This window comes from Papaver somniferum, chromosome 8, assembly GCF_003573695.1.
Source record: "Papaver somniferum cultivar HN1 chromosome 8, ASM357369v1, whole genome shotgun sequence".
NCBI lineage: Eukaryota > Viridiplantae > Streptophyta > Magnoliopsida > Ranunculales > Papaveraceae > Papaver > Papaver somniferum.
Window position 1 is genome coordinate 111319623 of NC_039365.1, and position 26456 is coordinate 111346078.

At 38.3% G+C, this 26456-nt stretch overlaps 2 pseudogenes; one reads left to right on the forward strand and one right to left on the reverse strand.

The window, feature by feature from the left end:
• Positions 1-1548: 1548 nt before the first annotated feature.
• Positions 1549-9553, forward strand: LOC113302608 (annotated as a pseudogene).
• Positions 9554-17771: 8218 nt separating this feature from the next.
• Positions 17772-26150, reverse strand: LOC113302609 (annotated as a pseudogene).
• Between the last annotated feature and the right edge of the window lie 306 nt (positions 26151-26456).

Here is a 26456-nt window from a genome sequence, read left to right on the forward strand (position 1 = left end):
TGACCCTGGACATGACCAATTAGGTACCCTTCCACCTTCAGCTATCCAACATATAATAAATATTCACCTACCAAGTGACCAACCCCCAGATAGAATCATTTCGCCGCTCTCAAAATCAGGAAAATACACAACCGCATCTGCCTACAATAGTCTAATCCAACAAGATAATCTCTCTCAACTCAACACCCTTCCAAATTCCAAATTTCTATGGACCTTACCATGTCCACCAAAAATTCATCTTTTTGTGTGGAAATCTATTAATGAAAGTCTACCAACCTTCTCTCTCTTATACCATATCAACCTCACCAACTCCAACATTTTTCCAAAATGCAGAAGCGCTCCAGAATCTGTTGTACACATGCTTATTTACTGCCAAGTTGCATTAGACACATGGGACAGGCTGTCCAATCATATACTCCTCCGTTTCAAAATAGTAGGCTTGTTTATGTGCAAATTTACACATAAACAAGCCTATTATTTTGATACGGAGGGAGTAACAACACATCAACCCACCAACAATAACCAAACATTTACTGTCACAACTCAAACAACAATAACCCAAATCCTCCAAGGTCCTACTCATCCTTCTACCATCACATCTGTTTGTTATCTCCTCTAGTCACTTTGGAAACCCAGAAATGAACTCGTCTTCAGACAAACCAACTCCACTACAGAGGACATTTTAAGGCGCGCCCTACAACAACAACACGAATTTGAATGGGCGAAAAAGATAACCCCGCTAATTCTCCCAGGGGACCCGACACCCAGGATTACACCAAATAACCACAAAATAACAAAAACAATTTTCGTAAGATGGATTAGACCAGAACAAGATTGGATTAAAATAAACACTGATGGAGCTGCTCGAGGACATCCAGGGATGGCAGGAGCAGGGTCATTTGCAGGAACTCAGACGCGAACACTTTGATAGCTATTGCACAACCTTTAGGTATAACGGATGCAATCACAACAGAAATATGGGCGGCTGTACTGGCAACTAGAATGGCTACAGAAAGGCAGTGGAACAAGGTGTTGTTTGAAACGGACTCGAAAAATCTCATGCGATTCATAAAGACCCAATAGAAACACCTTGGTATATTGCAGAAATGATCGCCGAAGTAAAAAAACATATGCGCCAAATACCCTATTACGATATCCAACACTCATATCGGGAAGGAAACCAAGCGGCATACGGTCTAGCAAACTTCGCTGCGGACGGAAGCCAAACAGGAAACTTATCGACTACGATATGGGACCATGCAATCCCACCTTGCATCAATCAGATTATTTTAAGTGACTTTAGGGGATTCAATTTTTCCGTGTAATAAAAAATTAAGTTTTTTATTCACTGTATGCTTCAAAAAAAAAAAAAAAAAAAAAAAAAAAAGAAAAAGAAAGAAAGAAAGAGGTGAAAACTGAAAAGTCCCCCTTAGCACCTAGCAGGAAGGTCGCGCGGCATCACTGTTGGGCCCAAACCCAAAAATGACCGGTTCCTTAACAAAGAGAAAGGTTGTGATTCTTAAGAATACGAACTTTGGACTTTGAGAATCGAAGGATTCGTCAAAACAAAAGCGTGTTACACAAAAAAGAAACAAACAAGTAGCAGAATTGTTTCTCCGCTGAAATTCAACAACTCCGCCATCTCCAACTACCTCAATTATCTCATCAATACCCCCTTATTTTTCTTTGTAATCCAAACAACTCATCAATCACCACCAAACTTGATAGCAGCCTAATCTAAGAAACAACCCAGGACTTCAAATTCTCCCTTTTCATCCAAAATCATAGAATTCTTCCATATATTTCTCAAGAACAAAAACAAAACAAAAATGTATGGAAATAATATGATGTTAATAAACTGCAGCACTTGTCGAACACCACTTCAGATTCCACCAGGTGCAAATGCATTAAGATGTGCTTTATGTCACGGAATAACTCAAATTTTAGATCCAAGAGCTGTTCCACCTCAACCTCCTACTTCTGTCTCTCATAATCAATATCCACCACCCCCATCACCCTATAATCATGCTCCACCTGGTCCACCTCCTAATCCTCATGGTCGTAAAAAAGCTGTGATTTGTGGTATTTCTTATAGATATTCCAGACATGAACTTAAAGGTTGTATTAATGATGCTAAGTGTATGCGTTATCTTCTTATTAATCGATTCAAATTTCCCGAAGCTTCGATTCTTATGCTCACCGGTATAATTTCATCATCTTTCTAAACTTTTTATTCTTTAGTGTCTTCGTTTTTTATTGTTGTTGATCTTAGGTTGACTCTGTAGCTTGGTATTGATATAAAATTGACTAATTTTAAGGATATTATTATGTTAAAGTGAACTCCAAACTATTGCTTAGAGTCAAGTCACTGGTAAAGACAGTCATTTAGAAGTGCATGTTTTGTAGGTCTAGAGTTAAATGCTGGAAGCTGTTGAGAAGTGCATGTTTTGTAGGTCTAGACTGGTGCTGCGTACTCTCGTTCAAGCCTTTGTTCCTTAAACTTGTCTAGTAATCTAGTAAATGAACAGGGTTTCTCATGATATGGTACTTGAGAATCATATCTGAATTGTTAGATTGCATTTACCCTTTGAAAATTCATGGAATTAATTTGGAAGTTGTTTTGTAGAGGAAGAAACTGATCCATTAAGACTTCCAACTAAGCACAACTTGAGGATGGCTATGTATTGGCTTGTTCAAGGCTGTCAACCAGGAGATTCGCTTTTGTTTCACTATTCAGGTCATGGTTCACGACAAAGGAACTACAATGGCGATGAGGTTGATGGTTATGATGAAACCCTTTGCCCCCTGGACTTTGAAACTCAGGGAATGATAGTGGATGATGAAATCAACGCAGCAATTGTCAGACCACTTATTCGCGGTGTGAAGCTTCATGCAATAATAGATGCTTGCCATAGTGGCACAGTACTAGATTTACCATTCCTCTGCAGAATGTGCAGGTTAATTTTTAGTCCATATGTGTAGTGCATTTCACTTGAAAATATCTATTTCTTATTAGCTAGTAAAGGGAAGCGACATCCGGTGATACCGTTTTTTAGTCCTTACAATTAATGTTGCATTTTTTGTTCTATTTTATTTATGTAAAAATAAATTGTTGCTGTAGAGATGGAAGGTATATGTGGGAGGACCACCGTCCTAGGTCAGGTTTGTGGAAAGGAACCGCTGGTGGGGAGGTTGTCTCGTTCAGTGGTTGTGATGATCATCAAACCTCTGCAGATACTTCAGTGAGTTGTGCCTGTAAACTGAACATTTTTCTTTTATCACATTTCTGCTATGTGTCCTAGGCTTCTAATTGGCTACCAGTTAACTTTATCTGTATGGCTATAACTAACAATTCAAGCTAACGCTTTTATGCGGACAGGCTTTATCAAAGATTACTTCAACAGGTGCAATGACATTTTGTTTCATTCAAGCACTTGAGCGGGACATGGGGCTACATATGGTAGCATATTGAATTCAATGCGGAGTACCATCCGAAACACCGGTACTGGTAATGACCTTGGTGGTGGTGCGGTAACATCAGTCCTCTCTATGCTTTTAACAGGAGGTAGTCTTGGTGGCGGGTTGAAACAGGTATTTTGCTTCACTTTTTAATAGTTTTTTTGTTTATTACGATTATGTCAGAATGATCAACGAACTCGCTACAATAATAAAGCGAGTATCCACATGGAAATACTCGAACATGAACCTCAATTTTTTTTACTGAAGATGCCATATTCACAAAAAGCTGCGTTTAACAAGAACTTAGATGGTGTTGCACAAGAATCAAACTGTTGGTTCTTAAAAAATAATAATTAGGGCTTATCCCTGCGAGAATCAGCAGCGAAAATTGCATGTATTTAGTATCAATGCAGGTAGCCGGCAGGTTTATCCGTGTTCAAACATGCCCGGAACTTCTAGATGCCATTTGAAATACTGCCTATGTGATTGACATGGATGTGTGGTTTTCTTGGTCATGCTTAAATAGCTATACTTGTTTGGTCAACTTGCTTGGAACTTCTAGATGCTATCTTAAATATTTCCTGGTTTGCCATGACCTCTCCTCTACACTTAGGAACTCTGTTCTTATTTTAATGATAAAGCCATCACTTTAGAACATGTATGTACCATAAACTTCTATTGTGCATCTTATGCTCGGTGATGGAAATTACCTTGTTTGGTCAACATGCTTGGAACTTCTAGATGCTATCTTAAATATTTCCTGGTTTGCCATGACCTCTCCTCTTCATTTCTGTTCTTATTTTACTGATAAAGCCATCACTTTAGAACATGTAACTACCATAAACTTCTATTGTGTAACTACCATAAATTTCTATTGTGCAAGTATATAGCATCTTATGTTCGGCGATGGAAATTACCTTGTGACAGTTTAAGAAGAAGCCAAATTTGTTCTCAAGTATCAAATTTCCATTCTTGGTCATTGTTCCCATTCTTAACCAGTGAATCCTGCTAGTACTAGTAGTTTGCATATGTTTGCCGAGTCCATTGTATTGTATTTGTTAAGAGTTTAAAACTCATCTTGTTCTATTGTATTTTTACAGGAGCAGCAATTGACAAGCTGTGAAGCATTTGATGTTTACACAAAGCCATTCGTCCTATGATTTTGTTTACCTATCTCTCTTATTTAATCTTCAATATGGCCTCTTTGAAGCTCAATTTGGTGTTAGTTATTGCTGGGTGTACAGTTTCAGCCAAACACTAGTGGTAAGCTATTTTTAGTATTCCTTGTTCTGTTAGTAGCACGCAATCGATTATGTCTGCTGACATCTCTGATGTACCTTTCCAATGGAGCTAACACATTTTGATCGATAAACACGGTCGAAAACTCAATGAACTGGCAGAAGAAGTGAACCTAACAACTAGCCAGTTCATTTTCTTTTCACCTTTGGCTTCTAGGTTCTTTTTTCCCACCCTTTCCACTTTGGACAAAACCAAGGAGTAAAAAATGGGTCCTCAATGTTGGTTTTTTCCTTTTTCTTTTAATACATGAATTCAACAAGAGAAAATGTTCAAGTTGGTGAACGTACTATTTTTAATATTTCAATTATATTATATTAAAAAAAAAAACGGTAGTTAGTTTAGCTGGTCATCCCTGTTCCACAAAGATTTGTTCGATGCGCTCCAGGAAGTCCCAGCCCAGGTTCGAGTCCCAGATGGTGCGGTATTGTAGAATTTTACAAGGAAGGTAAAGTTAGTTTGCCCACCTTGCGACTTTTGACCTGAAGGTAGAGTTAGTTTGCTCTTGCGACATAATCAGCCCCCTTATCCGCTTCGGCTTTCTTGGATGGTTCCTCATGAGACTCGCTAGTAGGTTAGCACGACAATCTATTAAAAGTAATGTAGTGCATTGTTGGAGCTTAGCTTGTTAGGCTTCCAACTAGTTTCTCGTGATAATAGTCTTGGTTTTCCCTATTTCCTACCAAAAAATTTTCCTATTTCCTATCCACTTCACAATTTGTAAAATGAATTTACTTTTCAATTCTGCTTTTTGTCAAATTAATTCTGACTATTATCATTTAATTTGTCCTCCTCGATAATTATAAAAGAAAAATCAAAAACTAAAGCGAGAAGCGACTCAAAGCAAATGGGGTTTGGCTTTTGATGCAATGCCTTATATAGAGAGACAAGGATGGAGCCTTCAAAAACTCCAAAAAAGACTATTTTTTGGAAACAATATTGATCGCAATCTTGAAAATATGTAGAACCTTATTATTTTTGGTTGGTGTATCTTACTTGTTTTATTATCTTGATTAATTTGCAAATATTTCTATGTTTAGTCATTTGAGTTTTAATTTTGTACGAGGTAAAAAAGAAAAAAAATCTCCCATCAGAGATTTGTTTTTTGTTTTTATTTATAAAAATATCGGCAATTTTTCTTGTTTTCTAAAATAATTCCAAAGATTCTTTTTACTCTTTTTTAATTCGAAAATTTAAGCTCGTAGATTTTTCTAGATCTCAGGGTTATTTTAGTGTGCCAAAGTAATCTGACTTTTTTAGATACTCGAAATATCGTATCCGCTCCCACGTCCCACGGTTAATGTGACACCCCCTCAAATTAAATTAGATAAAAATTTTGGGCATTAATAAACCTAGTGAGACACTTGGCGAGACTCTATTGGGTAAAACATTAAAACTTGGATTACACTCTGTTAACATCCTGTATTTAACTGACTGTTTATAACACCGTTCGAAATTGGTATACAACACTTCTGTGAACTTTTGTGCCTAAATAGTTCATTACACTTTGTTAACACCGAATATTAACTGTACGTTAATTGACGCCGTTGGTGTGAACACTACCTACATCAAAAACTATACGTAAAGATAACGGGGACACCAATATATCGAAGAGAGTTTTATTCTCTTATTCTTCATCTCTTTCTTCTGTCTTCATGTCTTCTCCCACCGAGTTCAATTCCAATGAATAGTTTATTTTTGTGAGTGATTCATGTAAATCATGAGATCCAGATAATCGAAGAAGAGGTTGATGAACCTGGAAGCTAATTGAGCATTGAAAGAACAAGAAATCAGAAGAAATAGAAATTAGGGTTTCTGCCAGAATTGAATAAGTTGTATATTTGGATGAGGGTTCGATTTAGAATATGCAGATGGAGATTAGAGATGGATATTGTGTGTTGAGAGTAAGGGAGGGGATTTAGCTACTGATTCTCTACTCACATGGAAGAATCAGTGAATTAGGGTTTTATGAGAACCAGTGATGGTGAATGAATTGAGTTTCTAAGATAAAAGTTACTGATAATTAAATCTGGGGCTGTTTTGGGTTCGATGTTGTGCTGTAATTAGGGATTTTTGGGTTCGATTCAAATCAGTGGAACCATCATCGTCGGCAGAACATATTGGTAAATCCATGAGATGTAACTGAGTTTTGGCTGTCGAATAAACTTAAACAATTTTTCCCGTTTGTTTTTTCAAAATCAATGACTTTCTTTCTTTGAAATTTTGTTCAATCTAGGGTTTAAAAACAACCGGTTCTTCTGTTTCAGGAAGATATTACTCGTCATGAAGAAAGATGTTGACGGAAGTAAACAACCGGTATACGAACTTCCTCCACTACCAATCAATTCCATAGTTAATTTGTGGAATTGGTGTTTTTATTGTTCATGTTATTGCGGAACCAGGTCAAGGGCCAAGCCACTACAATTGCTTCTCATGCACCGGTGAATGAGTAGAAGGATTGCCTGATAAAGGTATTATGTAAGCTTTTCTCAATCAAACTTCACTCTCTCAGAAACAATATCACAGAATTGAGCCAAACCATAACCATTGTTAGCAATCTGTTTTTTCTGTAATGTGTTTTGATGATTATCCTTTTAGATATCATTTTTGAGCTCAAAAATTGAAATTTACTTTTTCGCTAATGGAAAATTCATCTTAAAATTTGCTGTTGTCTTTTTTGAGCAGAAGTTTGTGTGTTTACGAGGAGGGAAAGAGAGAGAAAGACAGCAGAGACTAAAACAGAAGAAGAGTTGTAAACTGATCCCAGTGAAGAGAAGAAAGTAACTAAGTAGGCAAGTGAGCCTTTTTTCTTCTTTTTCTTTATTCTCATACTTAAGTGAAATTTTGGATTGATTGTTCATGAAATGAACTTTACTGCTTGCAGCTTTGTGATTGACGCTTACCACCGGGCGGCTCCGCAAACCATGTTTCAATATATGGGAAAGATTGACAGTAAAGTTATCAATGGGTTGCTTACTGTGATGGTTTATGGTGATGTATTTGAACTTATTCGTTGCAGGGGTTATGTTGATACATAAGCAGCTTCAGAGAGGAGAGGGATAAGATAGAAAACTGCATTTAGTAAGCATGATATGTTAATGGGTGTTTACGTTTTCCCTCATTCAGTTGTGGGTTTCAAATATAGGAACATTTAAATTCAGATCCTTAAGTGTTTGTGGAAATGTCTAGGAGAAACTCAGGTTTAATTTTCGACTGTTTGATTTGGTTTCACATAATTTAGAAAAATAATAGGCCCCCTCAAATGCATGAAATAGGGGTGAGTTTTTCTTTTTTTTGAGATTTATTTAAAAACACAAACAAATTTATATTGTAGTATGGACATGTTGTTAACATCGATTTGAAGGTTATAGCGAAACAAAATATCATGCCTGAGTTCAGGCGTCTTGAATTTTTATAAATTGTATTGGTCGTGAAGTGTTAATTTCTCAGGTTTAATTATCAATCCATGTTTTGTCTCCCCTTTTATTAGAAAGTGAATGTGGCCTGATTAAATTTTTGTGTCCCTCTGTCTTTGTTGAATGAATGGATCATCCAGTGTGCATTTGTGATGATCTCCGTCTCTGGTTTCTAATCCTTCCCCAAGATGCAAGTATAAATTTGTCAGGTTCAACAAGCACTATGTTAACATATCCTGCGATCACCTAGCAGACCAACTTGCTGAAGCTGCTTGCTGTAGCAGGCTTTGAGACTGACATATGCTTACAAACACAGTGTGTAAGTTAAATTTTGAGCATCCCTCTTGAAATTACTTCTCTTCCATCTATATTCAGTTTTTTCTTTGACTATTTCTTTTAAGGCAAAAGCACGCAATATATTTTGCTTCATTAGAATGGTTGCAACTATTCCACGCATTGAACTTTAGTGTAGTTGTTAGGATAGTTGTGTGTTCCATTTTAAATTAGTTAAGGTATATAAGCATTCCACACATTGAACTTTAGTGCTCTGCTTGAATACCCAGAGAGGTACTTGAAGAATACAAGTCTTAATTTGAAAAGCAAATGGAAGGATTCAATCTAATATGTGTAGCAGTACCAAGGAATATATCTCCACGTACCTACATTTTAATCTGGTAATTATAGCTGGAATGTTGGGTCTTACATAGTTGTTATTTCACTTTGGAGTTTAGCCTCTTTCTAGGATAGTTGTGCTTCTCTTTCACTGTCTACTTTTAGTAAATTTTTGTGTGATACCTACCTATTTTGTGTCTACTTCTATATTTGTTGACGGATTTTTATAGTAGAGTGAGGTTAAAACTTAGAGGTATACAGTATCGTTGACAGTTCCACACCTTATTCACAGTATGGTGAGACTTGCGTGGATTCAAACAGTAGAGGCGTATGTTTAGTTACAAGTATGTATCAGTTTATAGTTGCTATTTATTTATTTCTCCTTTTTTCTCTTGCCACTCTTTGATGTGGTTTCATAATGTATTTTGTTCAGTCTCGCATTATTAGATGTTGTAGAAGTTGCCACCAATTTTGATACAATGCATCCTACTGTTTGTAGGTGTTGGACAGAGTGGTTATTGGGTAGTGACAAACATTTCACGAAGAAACTGAGATGACGGGCTATAAATATGTGATGTGACAACCAGAGGAAAGCTTGATCTTCAAAATTCGGATATTTATGCTAATTGTACGAAGACTTTTGAGAAAAAAGGTTATTTGAGAGAAAGACATTACGTTAAATTTAAAGTTTGGTTCTAAATATTTACCGTCTTCGGATATATGATGATGTTCTGCGCCTAGAAAATTTCTGCCAAGACGCATATTGCCAATCACCGTGTTGAAGTTGCACCTGTTTGTCATAGAAAATCATAATCTACCGCAACAAAAAACAACCTTTTTTGTTTTTGATTAAAGAATGTATAAGAATCCTAAACGATGGGGCGAGGCGAAGCCGAGCCATACCAAATCAAGAATCCTAAGCATGCGTCGGTACGGGGAGAGGTGAAGCCGGGCCATACCAAATCAAAAATGTACGGGGAACGGGGACGAGGCAGAGGCGAAGCCGAATCACACAATCAAAAATCGTAAGCATGCATCCATACCAAATCCAAAGTGTACCGGGACGAGGCGAGGCGAGGCGAAGCCGAGTCACACAATCAAAAATCCTAAGCATGCATCGTGACGAGCGAGGCGAAGCCGAGCCATATCAAAAAAAAATGTATCAGGATGGAGCGAGGCGACCCCGAGCCAAATCCAAAATCCAAATCAAATCAAAAATGCGTCGCGACGAAGTTGGGCGAAGCCCCGCGACACCAAATCGTAAATGCACTACGAGGCAAGCAAAGTCACATCACACCAAAACAAAAATATGTCTTTAAAAAATGATGGTGAATGGTTTTCGGTCCGCCCGATGCGTAGCACGGGCACAAAATCTAGTATTTATTAATGTCGGATATTAACTAATATAGTAGCTTTTAGATCCTGGCTTGATTGGGGTATTCCCAAATTAATTGGGGTATACCTAATAAGACAAAATCCAGGTCATTTTGAAGTAAAAGAGGCTACCTCTTAACCCTTGTATTTTCTAAATGACTAATATACCCTTGTTTAATTAACACTAAAAATTCTGATTAGGTTAATTAATTGAGTTTAGATGAATTGATTAAGTAGGTTAAAACTTATGAATTTAAATTATCAAATTTTGTTTTTGATTGAACTCATGTGGGAAGATTTTCGATGAAAAAAATTTGTTTTGAGAATTTTTTTTACAACGAAAATGCAATCATACTACCCAAACACTTATAAAAAGGGGATTGCAAAACTAATGTATGAAATCATACTCAAAATTAAATAAGAAATCAACACTTTCAGTTTTGAAACTATGAAAAGTCGGCAAGGTCGACGAATGAAGAACATGCCGACTATATCTAGCTGGCAAGGTCTACGGATGAATAACATGCCGACTTTATCCGGCCGGCAAGGTCGGTGAACGAAGAAGATGCCGACTTTATTATTTTTGACACACAGGATACTGTTGTAAATGCTTCACTAGTCGGCATCTTATTGATTTTTTACCTTGTCGGCTGCCTTATAGTCGGCAAGGTCGATAAAAAATACCATGCCGACTATAGGATTGTTTGACATACAGAGAAAGGTGTTAAAAATGCATAATTAGTCGGCAAGGTTTTAATTTCATAACCTTGCCGACTAAACTATAGTCGGCAAGGTATAAGGATGAAACCGTGCCAACCCTGTAAATATTACTTTCAGAAACAAAACTCTTTGAAAAGTCGGCATGTTATTCGTCTTATATCCTTGCCGACTAAAAATAATATATGAAAAGTCGGCATGTTGTTCATCCTATAAGCTTGCCGACTAAAAATAAATATGAAAAGTCGGCATGCTCAACAAACAAATACCATGCCGACTGTGTAACTAGAATTCAACAATTTCAAATTTTCTGATCTAATTTGTCATTCAAATAACAAAACAACGTACTATAATGAATTTGAAAGGATTAATCAACAATAAAAAAAATCATAATCGACGATATTTTTTCATTTGAAAATGATGAAATATAGAGTAGGAGAAAGGAATTGATCATTAGATTGATGATGAAGGAGAAGAAAAAAAATTAATAAGGTTTTGATCTAAAACCCAAAAGGGATGGTTTTGGTTATTATTAGGAGAAGGGTAATTAGGTAACTTTACACATATTAGACACCCGTTAACCCTCTATTATGGTTGGGAACAAAATGGGTATACCCCAATTAATCTGGGTATACCCCAATCAAGCCAGGTTTTAGATGTTGTTGGATTTTAATTCAAAAATACTCGAAATATAAATATGAATCTGATTTTTAGATACTCGAAAATATAAATACTAATTTCGGATATTATTATTTTATTCCATAAATATGTTGAATTGATATTTTTTTTATTTTAATCATAAATTTTCGAAATATATAGTAGTTTTCTTTGTCATTTTTAGATTTTTTTTCTTTTAAGAGATTTAAAAAATGAATCTTATTAATTTATTCCATAAATATGTTGAATTGATTTTTTTTTATTTAAGTCATAAATGTACGAAATTAATAAGGAACGCGCGATTAGGGGATATTAAAATTAATTGGGGATAGAGGAAAAGGACAAAAACCGGATCCAAATATCAAATCAGGATCACCCATTATCTAAGTATTTTATATAATTCCGAATCTACCCCTCACTAATCAGGTTTAGTGTTTAATTAAATTAGGAAAAATCTTAAGTATTTGTGAATTGATTAGTGTGTATTTTATTTGTATTTGGGTGAGTGAAATGAGAGTAGGAGGGAAAAAATTGAGAGGGATTTTTTTTTTGTGAAAATGGAAGATGATTGTGAAGAGAGAACTGTTGCTGCTGAATCTTTAGCTCAACTACAACAAGAAGCATATCTTGAATCTTCAGCTAATGACAACAACTCACAATTGCAATTATTTTTTGAGTCAATACCCTTGAATGATGATTTCTACGATCATGGAGAGTTTTTTGAAGAACCTACACAAGAAAGTAAACTTGCACAACATACAAGCATCCCCAATACACAGGTAAAGCTGTGAAGAGGTTGAAAATTTGATCTTTTTTTTTCTTTGAATCCGCCATTTTTGCAGCTGAAAAAGATCTATGCCGGCATAGACGTGGTATGAATACAATGCCAGAAACATCAATACCGATATGGTATTCATACTACGGCAACGCCGACATTGAATATCCCCCATTTTGAAAGGAATATCGGCATTATATTCAAACCAAAAACCACGTCGGTACAAAAGCTACTTTTTGCTTACCAAGGAATATCCTACGGAATATGTTATCGGCAGGGTTGAATTTTAAGGTTACCATGTCGGTACTGCATGAAAAACATCCAGGAAGAAGTGTCTTCCAAAGCTAAATACCGGCATAGTAAATTAATTAACTACCATACCGGAACTTCGTACAGCCGTGGATTCACAAATAACATGAATGCCGGAATAGCTAACGGCATGGTTCGATTTTAACTTAATATGCCAGTACCTACAAAAAAAAACATACAGGAAGCATTATTTTCTAAAGGTATATCCCGTCATAGTATATTAATTAAGGGCAACGCCGGAACATTGTACCGGCTTGGAACCATTGATAACGAGCATGCCGGCACCTATGTTTCCGGCGATGATTTATAATGAAATGTGTATGCCAGAAAAAGTTTTAAATTTGGTCTTCAGTTTTTGTTCAGTTCGATCATGCCGGAACATGGTTCGAGCATGCCAGAACTGTGGTCCGACATAGCATTTTAATTTATTTTGGAACTAAATTATTTTCTTTTCATTCCATTCTTAGGTTGTGACATATATTGATCCAACAAATACAAGACCGCTTGGTCGGGATACGTCGGAATACTATAAAATACCTCTGGTATGTTCCAAAGAATACTTTTCACCTAGTATCTTGAACTTTACTAATGGATTGCATGTAATGAACCTTATAATCTCCCATTATTTGTAATGTAGGGAATAAAATCTCTAGAGGAAGCAATTGCTTGGGCTAAAGAGACGGCTCTTAAGAACATGTGTGTGTTGGTAAGGAATACCCAACGTTCAAAGAATCGTTTTGAGATGGTTTGCGAGAGAAGTGGGAAGTACAAGGAGAAGAATCACCATAAGAGAAAGGCTTATGTATACCCAAAGAAGACTAAGAGGGTATACGAGACTCGTACGAGGAAGGATAATTTCCCCTTTAAGCTTGTATTCCATTTAAGCGACAAGGACAAGGAATGGGATTGTACGGTGTGTTTCGGCCGTCATAACCACCGGCATCCGAAAATTTTTGTTGATCACTCCCTAATTGCGAAGCTAAAACCTCATGAAATGGAGGAAATAAAGAGATTGACCAAAGCACTTATCTTAGCTCTATGCTCCTCGGGTTCGGAAAGGTTTTTTATCTTCAAGAAGGGGTAGTCCTTGAACAATGTTGGGAAGTGTTCATAAGCCCACAGTTGTACCAATGTGGAATGGTACATATAAGAAGCATTAAATTTTGTTTCTAAGTTCATAATAAGGGTACATGTGAACAATATACATAAGAACATAAGTTTACAAAAAAATTACCTGGAGTGGAGTGAAATTCTCGACAAATTGGTTTGTAACAGCCTTGGAGGCCCTTCTCATCTCCGTCATCAAATGTGCCATTACCACGGTGCCCCAAGAATAGTGATGGACCTCTTCCCTTTGGATCCAAGTATTGAAGGTGGCTTGCACTTACTCTGTTGCCACTAGCGTCAGGGAATACCTTAGTGCCCAAAATGAATAACAGGTACGCAGCGGCTGCATAACGAATTTGTGCAGGGTCCCATCCATCCTTGTCTTTTCTCTCCTCCGTTTTTTCAAAAGTCTTCTTAAGCAACGTCAGCTTTATGGTCTTTTTCCTACTAGCCTTAGATACATATAAGCTTTCCACAGACGTTTTGTAGTCCCAACCAAACAACTTGTTAGTCAGAGCGTGCAATTTCGACCATTCTAGGTCCGGACACATATCTTCTTCTGCAACTGATTTGCGGGTAACACTCAAGCCTAGAATGTTCTGGGAATCATCAGGGATCAAGGTCATCCCCCCAAACGGGAAGTGCATGGTATCAATTTCACCATGATACCTTACGACGAAGCAATTGACTGTCACAGAATCACACTTCACATAATTTTCAACCAAACAATATAGACCAGAATCCCTTACTAATGTTTGGACCTCTTTACATTCCTTATACAAATCCCAATTAGACGCGGCTTGGTTTCGGCAAACACGCACAACCTTCTTATGATCCTACAATTAGGAGACAACACAATTAAGATCTTTTACATAAATACACAATAATAAATATGCACAAGATAATAAATTCTTACATAGGTTTGATAGATAATACGATCACACGTGTCCTTATAGCCAAATAGTATTCTCGGATCGTCAGCTTCACCCCAAATTCTACCACGATCAAGGTCAGGTATCATGTCATCAGGATGAGGAAGGTGCAAACCTTTAACTTTTACTTTGCCTTTGCCCTTGCCTTGTGTTGGTTGGTTGTTTACTTGGCCCATCATCTTCCTCTAAAACCTGGCTTTGGGTTGCTAATCGACTTGGATCAACCTCATTATCTTCCTCCTCACTTTCCTCTTCATCTTGCTAATCGTGCTCAGTTGTTCTGGTAGGATCATGGATTACGAGTCGACTACGGTCACGACCACTATCCCAAATTTCACCTCTTGTATTCCCCCCCCCCCCAAACGCTTGTTGTGATATTGTTCTTTCCCTCGAGATGGCAGAGACTGAGGAGTACCAAGACCGTCCTTATTTCTTTTCTTAATGCCAGCATCTTTAGTTTTTCCTTTGTTAGCTTCCTTGGCTCTAGCCCTATGTCAAAAGACACATGTAATGAATCATCAGTACTGGCATTGATTCACTAAATAACGACATAAAATCATCAGTACCGGCATTGATTAACGAAATATCAACCATTCTGTTACCATAAACGGCATAGTAACTAAGAAAATAAGTTATGCTGGTACATTGTTCCGGCAGCGAAAAATAACTATCGACAATGCCGATATTCTTAGGTGATTCCTAAGAAGTTCTTGGATACCAAAAGAGCACTGTCGGCACAAACGTAGAATTCAAATCCATGCCGTTACCAAGTATCGACAGTGAAAAATAACTATCGACAGTGCCGGTACTGATAACAATTTCTAGGGTTCTCCTGGGTACTAAAAGATCACTACTGGCATTCTCGAATAAATGTAAACCACTTCCGTAACATACTACCGGCGTAGTATTCAACCTAATTTCAATGCCGGTATAAAACATTCACTTTCAGGTAATTTTAGCTTTGTTGACGGCATTGTATTCATACCAAAATCAAAGCCGTAACAATATACTGGCATTGCCTTCATGCTAACTTGAATGTCGTAACTAAGTACCGGCATTGTATTCATACAAATTTCAATATCGGTACTCACTGAAACTCAACTGTTTGAGTTAGGGTTCGCGATTCTAACATATACCCAATGCCTTAAATTGATTTAAATACTCATACAATAGTTCAGAATCACTTACCTTCTCATAGATGTCATTTCTTATTCGAGAGTTTGATTGTTCGAGTTCTCTTCTTCTTCTTTGGAAATCCGATTGATTCTTTCTTCTTGTTTTTGTTGAGCAACCAATTTTGATTTTGATTGCGAGGGTTTCTTTCGTGGAGACATGATTATAGATAGATTGAAGGTAATCGACGAAGAAATTTTAGAATCGACGAGATGAAGAACGATGATGAAGAAGAAGATGAAAGAAAAAAAAAATTCAAAACCTAACCCTAGTGAGTACCGGAACTGATTTGAGAGAATGGGGGATAAATGTTTTGGTTATTTGATTTTAAGTTTTAGGAGAAAGGGTATTATAATCTTTTCATAATGTTTTTTAATTAACCAAAGGTTATTTTAGTATTTTCGTAACCAAAAATCACTCATTAGCAGACACTATTGGTTGGGGGAAGTTATTTATACCCCCAATTAGTTTTGATATCCCCCAATCGCGCGTTCTTAATAAAGTAGTTGTTTTTATTTTCTGGATTTTTTATAATAAATACATGAAATTATAAAAGATTCGAAAAATATAAATGTTATTATTTTATTCTATAAAAATATAGAAATTTTGATTTATTAATTTATATTATTTCCAAAAATAATAACATTAGTATTTAAAAGGGAGAAAAATACAACCAGTTACTCGTACAAAACTTTAGGTGGCAGCCTAGAAACAAGTTGGGCGTCAACACCCTTTTGAATAACGACACCTAGTCTATGAAAAAGAAATTTACCTACTACACTACTGACATCATTACTAACTAGACAATTCTTCAACCTTTTAAAAAAAACACAAGGTATCATCGCCAAGCTCCCCCAACATGGAAAATGCTAGAACACCCAACCCATAACCATGCGAAGCACATTGATCTAAATATCTGGTACGTTTGCGCAAAACAACCTTCGCAATAGCCTGGCCCGGAACAAAAGCACGAACACCTTCACCTGTAAAGGGTAAAACGCCTGCAACATCCATACAAACATCTTGGCCATTCTCCCAACTATGAACTAGAATGTCTGCAGGGCTCAGATCCTTATTGTCATCCGACAGAAAGCCAAGGGCAACTTCTTTACGAGCAGGCACACCAACTTTGTAACATATGTCAGCAATAACGTCGCGTACAAGATCATGCCGAAAATTGATCCCAACATCCTTGGCACAATGAAGAGCGTGGTCCCCAAAAATATCCATATGTCTGTTGCAGCTTGAGCATAAGCCACCTTCGACGAACAAGGGGATACCAAGGCGGCAACAAACTACAGCTCTAAACTGTCTTGGGTGCCTCTTAACCGCGTCAAAATAAATAATTGCCAGGGAGTGCATAGAAGGGGGACAGTATCATCAACGCTATAGTTAGAAGGGGGGTTCTATAAATATGTTAAATTAACTTTTTTCTTATTTTAATCATAAATGTCCGAAATTAATATAGTAATTTTTTTTATTATTTTCTAGATTTTCATAATGAATAAACGAAGTTAATATAGCAATTTTCTAAATAACGAGGTCCGAAATTAATATAGTAGTTTTTCTTTTCTTTTTCTAGATTTTCATAATGAATACACGAAATTAATATATCAATTTTCTAAATAACGAGGACCGCCAATGAAAATGTTAATAGGAGAGAGGGTAAGAGTAAGCTCCACCAGTGTTACATTTATTATGTTTTCTTTTTTTAGGTCGTTCATTCCTTCTATCTTTCCTTTGTAAATACTTGCGGTTTAGGACTTGGTGTACACTAAAACCCATAACTCCTAGCGACGCATACCAAAGAGATTTTCACGATACCTAAATATATTTTCACCGTGACCATATACTTCTATAATCAAATCGTTTTTTGATCCTCACCGTGAACTGAAATGGAGATGCAATAAATCAAGGTGAAAGTCTGACAACGACTATCAGTTCTACAATGTAATCAATCATCTCCCTTCCTATTATTCGGCGACCAGGTTCTAAGGACAATAGTTGGTTAAAGTGCAAGTTCTAAAGACTTCGAACAAGTCACTCTGCAAGCAAAATGCCGACTATGAAAAACTAGAAGCTTGATTTAACCTATAAATAGTTTTTGGACAGATAATAATAATAACAAATTATAATAATAAAAAAAAGGCAAAGATGTAAAAGTTGGCCCTGGATGAAGAGAAAGATAACTTTTTTAGATAGAAAAAGTCCCGCCAATGTCCCAACTACCTTTCTTCTCGTTAGCAGAAACAACTAGCATCATCCTGTCCTCTACATAAATGCTTCTAGTTTCCTTGATTTGGAGGGAGCTGGGGCTCGAAAATCCTCCAGCCTTAGATTGGAGCTTTTATGGATTTCATTCAAGACTGAATCTCCTTTCTGTAACTTTATCATCTCAAGGATGGTTCCTAGAACTTCTGCTGCTAGACCTAATTCAAGAAGGCGTCCTGGTTCCTCCCCACCCTCCTTCATAAGACGCCCAATTTCTCTCAAAGGAACTACCTTTTCCATTATGCCTTTACCAAGGATACGACCAAGGAACTCGGCCGCTTTGGGAGCATCACTCACAGCATCCTCCAGAGTCGAGAAAACAGACTCAAATCTGTCACCATTGAATTCAGCAATCATTATATATATAATATGATTGACAGTGATCCAGACTAAAAATGCAATGGATCTTTAAGTTGATATTGTATTTACCCTTTTATTAGCTGGCCTTCAGTTAGCAAGCTATCATGTGATCTATTAAGGCTAACGAGAAGATTTGCCAACAGATCCCTCTCCATGTCCTTCCTCTCAAAAGAATCTGTTACCCATATGGATACCATGGATGGGTAGAAACTTGGAGAATTCAATTCCTTGACACATAACGCAACCTCCCTCTCATCTTTGGCACTGAAATACAAACCCAAAAGTCTTTCAATATATATATCAAAAAAGGAAGGATCATGCAAACTTAGCACAAGTGACCTACTCTGGCTGATACAACAAGCCAATGAAATAACCCCTATCTAGGTAATGTAATCAACATGAATGGTTACAATGGTTACAAGTAGGTATAACGATATGCCCCTGAAAATGTTTCTACGGGTACTGCAATATCGGCAAAACACAAATTTGTATGTAACGGCAAAACACAAATTTGTATTCTTGAGTAAGAAAAACAGACACAAACATTAATCTTCATGATGCAGCTAGAGGTAAACAGAATATTGTCAATACTGGTCGGAAGAAATATACAGATATCTGGTCAACACTCATTATTGGAGCACATGAAGATGTATGCAACATCTATCTGATACACTACCAATTATGTTCAACTTAAACCAAAAGTGACGTGCTACCAATAAAAAATACTAATCATTTCTAGTTAGCAGAACAGACATCTAAAATAGCCTAACATGATATCTACTTAAATTTAAATAACAGAAAAATATGTTGTCAGTGAGGGTCATTACTGAATTTATAGGCGATTGTAATCCAATTTTTCAAACACATGCATGCATCAGCACAAAAAAAAAGGAATATCAATAAATCCAGAGTAGTAATGGGGAACAGTTCCAAACAATCAGGAGGTATATCAGAATATGCAGCAAATGGAGAACAAGAAGGATGCAGAGTACCGATGAGAAAGATACCTATAAAATTCTCTAATTGCAGACATCGACATGTCACACAATCGTTCTTCAGGCCACACTTTTTCCGGAACAACTACTGGTGTGGCAGTAGTAGATCCCTGCCCCCGTGCAGAAGGAGGTGTGAACCTATCAGTAGGGCGGTCAACCTGCCGTGGATCCCGGTTGCCAAAAAATGTAGGACGCTCCATTGAGTTTGATTGGTCATAGACAGGTATTCCTGTGAACCTGTCTGGTATATATCGTGGTGCAAGATCCTCTTTTAGGTCATATGGTGATCGTTCTGACATTGAACTGTAGCCATTTGGACCAGCCCCAAACCTTCTAGGATCTCCAGGAACAGGAGAAGCATCAACTAAAGGAACACCTGATATTATTGGTTGTCCTCCTCTGGACATTCCCCTAGCAAGTCCACCTTGCGGTCCAAGTGTAATAGACTCATCGTCAATAGGCCTTTGGGACAAGGGAACTGACAAAGGCCTGCTCTCATAAAGATGTCTGTCCTCGAAGCGGGCATCTTGGCCACCATATCCACGAAGTTGAGGTGGCATACCACGGAGACCACTCATCTGCGAGTTTGGAGAAGATAGCATGTTCGATCTAGGAGCAAAATCCATAGGTTGTCTTCTTGCCGAACCACCACCCATGCTTGGACCACGAGCGAGCCTACTTGTCTGTGCTTGACGTTCTTGGGCAGCATCTCTGTGCACATCCTCTATCTTTTTCGGCCCTTCAACTTTTCTTCTTTGCCTCCAATGGTTCCTCCTTAAATCAATAGAATCCTTCAACATGAATCTTACCCTAGATGATAACTTCATGTTGTTAGATAGCTTCAACATCATATCAAAATATGCATCCATGTGGTCCTTCGCTTTGGGATGATCTATCATCTCCCCTATTGTGCTCATCAGTTTGCATAGAGCTTCAATGTCTTCCTCATCTGGATTCTGATACTGACCTAGTAATTTAGTGATGCATTCATGCATAATTCTCTCAGTCAACATCCTCTTTTTGTACAACTCACCAATCAATCTAATGTTACCCAGCATCCGCCTTCTTGCTTGGACCCTCTTTTCTTCCCTCTCCTCGGCGGACATTTTAGCCTCACCTTCCTCCTCAACTCTATCAGCCTCCGCCTGTTCTCTTTCACCTCTCTCAAATTCCTCTTGACATTTGTTCAAAAGCACTCTCTTGAAGGTGATTCTTTCATTGTTTTCGCTGAAATCCGGCAACTCACTGGAAAGATGGAAGCAGAAGTTTGCATACATTTCACAAAAGGTTGGCTCCATAAGAGCTTTATCAAATATCTGTGAGATGACCCCAGTAAGTGTGACAGCATTATCAATGTTAACCTCTTTCACTTGCTCAAAAAGCTTCTCGAAATTTTGTGGAGTTAGTTTGTTGAGGATAGCCTTTAACCGTCTTTGTTTAACCTCCTCCGTGTCAGATGCTTTACCAATTTCATACTTTCTCTCCGCTTTGTGCATTATTTGCAGTGGGGTTAGAGGAGGAGGAATAAGACCCCTAGCATGTTTCCACGGACCTTCCTCGGAGTTGTTTCTTGGCATCCCACCCTGTTGTCCCATATGTGGCATTGGCCCAGAAAGAATACCACCAGTATAGTGTCCAGGTGGATGTCCCCGAGGATTCCTTAATACGCCATGATTTCCTCCTTGAGGCCGAAAACCTCCGGAAGAACCTCCTCCGTGCCTGATTGGATCCATGCGCGGATCCCTTCCTGCAGACTGACCAGGGGCCTGTTGTTCCAATCATCCAACGTACCACCGCCACGTCGATCTGGCCGAGGTCCCCCACTCGGTCTATCACCAACTCTTCCAGAATTTGGATATGGTTCTCGATCAACATGATGAGAAACAGCTACTTGAGTACTCATCAAAGATCTGCTATGTCAGGACCAATATTAAAGTTTGTGGGAAGTACATTGCATTGCTCTGAAAATGTCAGGAGAAAATCTCTGCTATACTTTTTGCTAGTACCACCACTCCCATCTCCATCAAGTTGCTTCCCGTCATCAGAGATCTTCAATTTTGGAGTAGAAATCTCTGCAGCATCTTCCCAATCATCTGGCTCAGCTTTACTCTCTGCATCTTTTTGCTGGCTGTAACATCCTTTCCGCCTCTTCGCCAGGTCCAAGATTTGAACTAGCATTGTGAGAACTGTCCAGAATTTCAGATGCTTCATGCTTTTCCTCTGGACCCTTGTACGCATTATAAAGATCAGAACTTGATCCAGCAGCATCCGCAGCCTTGAGAATGTCTTTCCTCTTTTTTTTTGCTTTCGCAGTGATGTTGCTCTTCGTCCTAGTTAGTTCGGGCTTATCCTTAGAAACAGACCCTGAAGTGGAAATTGGACCAGAAACAGAACTTTCGGTGTTTTTGACTTCAAACTCAGAATTAACTTCTGATGAAGCTGGTGACAGAACAGGAGCAGGGTCTGGGTGTGGTAAACCAGAATCATTCATGGATACTTCTATCCCACCAGTGGTTTCATTTATAACTGTATGTGAATCCACAGCTGCAGTAGCAATATCTCGAGATACAGAAAGTGAAACAGAAGTAGAAGCATTTACGGCATCACTGGAAGCTAGTGCAAGATCGTCACCCGTCACCATTTTATCTTCTGAGCTACAAGCAGCAGTTTTTCCCATCACCTGTTCAGCTTCTGCAGAAATAGAATCTCCACTGGTGTTTTCTTCTTTCCCTGTGGATCCGTCTTTATGTTCATTGTCTTCTGAAATGTCAGATGACTTTGGCTCCGCTGAAGATTTTTCTTTCACTAGAATTTCCAATATTTGCTCATTTTCTTTTGCACGTCCAAGGTCACAAGTGCTGAATGGTTCACTGGGTGACCCCTCACCATTCGTTGCACCATTTAATTCCTCAGAAGCATCAGAACCACTAGTTGATGACTTAACTACCTCTGAAGGTAGATCCTCAGGGAGTTTGGCAACTTCACCAGAGACAACAGACGAAAAAGACTTAGAAGCACCAACAGAGTCCGAGGCATTTTCCTGCGACGATTCCACGTAGACAGTGATCAACAACAAAAAGAAAAGAAATAGATGACAGATATGCAAAAGCCAAAGTAGGCCCTGAATATTGTAAGGAAATCACATGACATATGATACCTGGCGTTGTGAATGAGAGTCCTGTAAATCTTTCTTAGTTGTCTTCTTCAAATGATCCTTGAAAGAGTCCGACCTTCTAACGTTTTCTCTTCTTCTACCTTCTGCGTTGGCTCCAAGAGATGAAGATTCATCCTGAGGTACAACAGAAGAGGAATAGTTACTGGATGGCAGTTTCTGCGCTGACACGGAGACGGATGCTGCAGACGGATCCTTGATAGTGATTGAAGGTGAAACAGAGCTCACTGGTTCAAGCACAGATTTTGACTGCTGAACAGAGTAATCTGTAGTCATTTCATGTGGAAATTGCAGGCCAGCTGCTTTAGGTGGCCCAAGTAATTTTGCTGATTCACCCTTGTTAACATGAGGTGAACTAATTGTAACCGAAGAGCTAAACTTTTCCCCACGAGCCCCAGGAGCTGGCTTCACTGTAACATCAACAGCAGCGGCGGGAGCAAGACCTGACAATGCTTGAGTATCATGAGTTTGCCCTGAATTTAATGATTCCACGTGCATCTGACCTCCAGACTTATTGACATGCAAGGGGTTAAGAGCAGATGGGTTCTTAAAAGACACGGTTGGTGGACCACCCTGGCTGCCTGGATAGTTATATCTAGGTGCTGGAGAGCTTGTCGTCATTTGAGTTGTGCTCAAAGGAACAGACGACTGAGACTGAAAGAAAATATTGTTAGGGTTGTAAGTACCTGATGGCATAGGGTAGTAGTTGATCTGATGGGCAGGCGGAAATGGCGAAATGGGTTGAGATTGGGGAGTCACACTAGAATGTGACTTCGTCCCAGAAGACCCTCCATCCATATATGCATCTGTCCTTTTATCAAGTCTCAACTCTTCGTGCGTGTCAGGATGAGTTATCTTAACAGCCTTTCGAGTACCACCATATTTACCACCCTGTTGCTGTGCAAACTGTGGGGCCATACCCATCGGAAGGTTACCCAGCTGAGGAGCCAGCTGATGACCAATTTGTGGGGCAAAGCTCAAACCTGGACCCTGATGTATCATGCCCTGTGGTTGTAGGGGATGAGCCTGCAGGCTCGGAACAAACACCTGCTGCTGCATTTGGTTGGAAGGTAAAGGTATTGGCATTTGCACAGACGCCGTAACACCCTGCGACTGAACTTGTGGGCTAGGGGCAATGAACGGTACAACTGGAACTTGTTGCTGCTGATATGCCATTGTCATTCCAGTACCAGGAAGGACATGCGGCTTTTGAATTGTCGAAACCACAGGCACAGCTGGGACTTGGGAATGCACATCTCTCTTGGCCTGATTTGGAACAGGGGAGTCTCCACTACTAGGTTGGTTAACTTTACCCAAATCCTTCCTAGGTTGCTGCTGCTTGGGAGCAGCAGGGATTGGTAACACGGGAACAGCTCCAGAAGAATCATGGCGCGCCTGAAGAATAAACGAATATCATTAAACCAGACCAGAGAACTCAAACTCCTCGTAACAAAACCAGAGTACGAAACTAGGATAAGAAAATCTAAAACTTCCCACATTAGGATAATACTGCATTACTATTTACAATCACCATACCGTGCAGTTCCTATATTCACATATATAGAGCAGTTCTATATTTTATAGATATACAAATGACGAGTAGACAACATTGCCAATAATTAGAACACAGACAGAAAGAGAGCTTCATAAAGAAATAAGTAGAAGCGAACAACACGGACTAAAAGAGGTCGGATGCATCAAACACATACCTGATCACGCTTCTGCTCATCCAGATTCGGTGGAGCAGAGCTAGTACGAGCAGGTATCTACACACAAAACGGACACATAAGCTTCCGCACTAAGCAAATTAGAGAAGCAGAAAGCCAAAGACTGTGCAGAGAAAGTTAACCTGCATTCCATTGATGAAACCTGGACTTATGCTCCCAAATTGAAATGCAAATGCATTAGACGTGTCGCCTAAGGACGCCAAAGTAAGAGAGTACTAATTAGTCAAAAAATAAACCCAGACATAGAAAGCATATCAGACTGCAACCAAGACTGTAACCATTTAATGCTGTTACGCTTATACATATACTGCTTATACGGCTTTTATGAACATCTTGTACAAGAAACCCACCTACCGTGAGAATCAAAAGTGTAATAAATTTGTGTTATTCTTAGTGACTTCTGTCAAAGCCAAAATGTGTTTACCCAGTGCCAGTATATAAATTATCAAGATACTAAATCAAATTAGAGTTTTGAATAACTATAGATGCGTGATAACACCATTGAACACAGGTCACACCCTCTTTACAAGTTAAATGGTACCTTACACAGCCGTGTTTTAAACAAATTTGAGGAAAGACTCTTCACTGACAATATAAAAGAGCTTGCATTGTACCTTTAGCAGGCGTTGTAGGTGCAGTAGATTCTGAAGCTCCAGCAGTTATTTGAGAAGATGGAACCTTTGGTGCAGGCCGGTTACTTCTTGGAGCAGGTGCATTTGATGGCTTATTTGAAGCGCCTGATACTGGTGCATCAGGTGCTCCTACGAAACACCAAACGAAAATGGAAAGGTCAACATATTAAATAAATTTAGTAATCCCCTGACTGTTCTCTAGTTTTTAGAAAAACTTGCCAATAAAACTAATATAATTATTAATTATCATGAAAAAGAAAATTTTAAACTAAACATGTTAGATAAAACTATGTCCAAATGTTTGTAAACGAAAGCATGTACCATTCAATATTGGTTGTACATTAGCGCCATTCTGGGGGTGCGCTCGTTGTACATTTGGCTCAGAATTTGCACCTACAGCATTTGTCCTAGGTCGTCCTCCTTGTCCATTACTAGACTTTTTGAAGCTGTAACAAAAAAAAAAATCAAACCCTGGTATTGCCAAACCATATATAATTACACACAAAACCCTAAAACCATTACAAAAAAAACTAATAAAATAGAGAAGTATGTATATTACCTTCTGTTTGTGGAAGAAGATGAATTATTTAGAGAAGAAGAAGAGGGTTGAGGAGGGGCGGAACCGCCGCCGCCCTTCCCAGCGCCACCTGAGAAGTTCCTTTGATTAGCTGAACTTCCAGATCGACCTGGTTTTTTATAGTGCGACTCGTTCTTATCAAACCTTGATTGATTTTGGGACATATATTCTTATTTGTTCTGTAATTTAAACAAACAATACCCAATATCAACAAAAACAGATCCAATAATCATAACCTAAAAAAAAAAACTCTTGAATCAGAAACAGATAGAATCACAAATCAGATACTAAAAACCCTAAAAATCAGCTTCTTTTTGTTTGACTAATTCATACACAAACGAAAAAGAAGACTAAACGTTTTCGATTGAGTTCTTACCTTGGAAGTGGGTCGTGAGTAGGTTATCAGAAAACAATAGAGAGTGTAATAAATTAGGGTTGGTTTTCAACACCCACAAACGTAGGCGGGAATCATAACCAGATAGATAAAGAGAAGAAGAAGAGGGAGGGAGGGAGGGAGAAGAGAAAGGAAGAAGAGAAGGTTTCGTAAAAAATTGTATCAAAACAACTCTCGACTGTGAAAAAGTTAGGTTTTTTTTTTTAGGAGAAAATAGAAAAATAACTAAACACTGCTACTTCTCCTTATTTACTACTACACCTCTTCCCTTATTTCCTTGTTTAGCACGAACACGTATTACCTGTGTGAATCGGATTTGGTTTTGCCATGTGTCATTCTACTTTTCGTACGTGGCACACTTCTCATCAGAAAAAAGAAAAAAAACGACTTCTCTTCGAGGTTACTTGTTTCTCTCTATTTACCTACGAGTCGGCCATGAATTTCGCCGCTCCTATGCTTATTTCTATGCACCATATCAAAAAAAAAAAATATTATCTGTCA